This window comes from Eurypyga helias, unplaced genomic scaffold (assembly GCF_000690775.1).
Source record: "Eurypyga helias isolate BGI_N326 unplaced genomic scaffold, ASM69077v1 scaffold38348, whole genome shotgun sequence".
In the NCBI taxonomy this organism is placed as follows: domain Eukaryota; kingdom Metazoa; phylum Chordata; class Aves; order Eurypygiformes; family Eurypygidae; genus Eurypyga; species Eurypyga helias.
Window position 1 is genome coordinate 61,802 of NW_010269502.1, and position 2,309 is coordinate 64,110.

The following is a 2,309-nucleotide window of genomic DNA, read 5'->3' on the forward strand; positions in this document are numbered from 1 at the left end:
CAGGTGAGTGGACAGTGGATAGATACTAACATCCTCCTCCACTTCCTTATGAAATTAACTATAAAGAGCAAAAGATCAAGAGTTTTACTCACTGGAAATGTAACATCCATAAAGATGTTCAACATAATGTTGAAGCTGATAGCTGTGATTTGAGTTGAGAAAGTAGTTGAGGAAAAAAATTACGATGATTATGAAGACCAGCAGACATAAACAATTCCTTGTGTAACACAAAATTATCATTTCCATTTCTTTAGAAATAACTGAGATGTACAACATGAAAACCATGCTAGATATTTTTGTACATGTGTTCCACGCATAATAGGTTTTTTTTTTGCCTTCAGGAAGGAAAATGTGTCTCCATCAGAGCTGCAATTTTCTGTGTTTATTTGTAGTCCCGCAGGCCCAAATGTATTGCTTCATCAGCAAGTTCTGCTCCCCCAGTTCTCATCTGTAGCCTCTATTCAAGAATTCATTCTTTAGAAGGAGAGTTTCTTCACTTATTATATGTCTTAATTATAGGTATTGTCTTCAAGAAATCCTATACAGGAATACACAGGTGTAATTTATATGCATGGCATTATTGTAATCTGTCTGTGCATTTCATTAAGTGTTATTTGTGGAAACTTACTTTTAGGAGTAGTTGCAGCTAACAGATGACACCGTTGGGATGCTTACAGAAATTTTGAAACAAAATATTCTACTTTAATTCTTGGTGTGGTACATTGTAGACTTTGAAGGATGATTAGGTGAAACATTAGTCCTGTGACTTTCCTCACAATCTTTTACATTTAGTTTTCTGATAAAAAGTTCATATACGTAGTTAAATAGTGAAATCCCATAGTCTCCAACACAGACATCCATCATTGTAAGTATACATGAAAAAAGAACTGCAAGACGTATCACTGTTCTTTGCTTTCACAGGTAAAGAAATGATCTGAGGTGCTAAGCTTGGTTCTATTTTCCAGCAGAGATCAAATATCAACACTTCTCCAGATCGGAATAAACAGTATGCAGCAATTAAAATAGAAAATGTTACAGGTGATTAAGTCACAATAAGCTGAGACAACAAAAGGTGCAGAATACAGCTGAATGAGCCTCTGTTGTTCCTTACTATACAACTGCCATGCTCTGCTCTCTAGACTAGAAATGCATCAAGATTCACAGGTGGTTTATCTCCTCTGGTTTTCCCTTTCAGCGATGATCTTTCTTCAAGAAGTCAATTGAAAACCAATGTATTTTGTTTCTCTTTATCTCATCTTTTCATCTTTTAATGATTAAAAAACCCCCAAAACCAAACACCAAAGAAACACTGGTCCTTTGGGAAGTGACAGTGTCCAATGCTAAGAAACACTTCTAATTAAATAAGAATACCAGATGTGGCACCATTCAGGTCTGTGTGCTTGAAGAGTTACCATATGAATTCTTCACAATATTTTCATGTTTTGTGCAAGTACGGTTCCGAGCACATGACAAATGAAGTATTTTATTCATAGTAGGATCATAGAATAATTTACGTTAGAAGGGGCTTCAGGAGGTCTCCAGTCCAAACTCCTGTTCCTAGGGAGGTCAATGCAGGCCCTCAGCAGACCACAGTCCTGAAGGAAAGGACCCCTTCTCCTGCCCCAGCTCAGGGAGAGGCACCAGTCTCTTCGTGTAGCCCTGGCCCTGGATGGCCACCTTTAACCTTCAGAGCTCTGGGTCAAGGCTGTACAACCAGCTGCTCCAGCTGGGGCTAGTTTATTGAGCTGATCTGTGTTCCTTTAAGCAGCCTTTCAGCTCCCTCCTGTGTGCCCTCCTGCATGAACTAATGCTTTCTATTAGCTACTGCTTGCTGCACTGTAGGCATGGTAGCTAAATTATATAAATCTTTCATTAGCACTAGCTCAGTGGGTGTTTGACACTCTGTAATCAGGAGTCAGTTGCACACAAAAGGTCTGAGCACCTTTTGAGCAGCAAGGAGTAGCAGACATTTTTACAGACAGAGTTTGCCAGAAGCAAAACCCTCTAGTACTCATACTTTTCCAGCAGTGGCAGGCACCCCAAAATTCTTGGATGCATTTCAGGAAGGTCTCCAGCCATTCCAGCCCATAAATTGTTGTACAAAGTGTTGTGCCTGTTAGCTGCCTCTTTTTGCTGCACCCTGGGCAAAGGAGGTGAAGTTTAAATAAATTGATATTACTTATATAGCCCCATAATGCTTATTTCTTGAGTAAGAGTGAGTCTTCTGCTTTATACTTTACTGGAGTAAATATATAGTTATATATAGTTTGGGCAATCCCAAAATCAAAGTACAGGCTGGGTGGAGAATG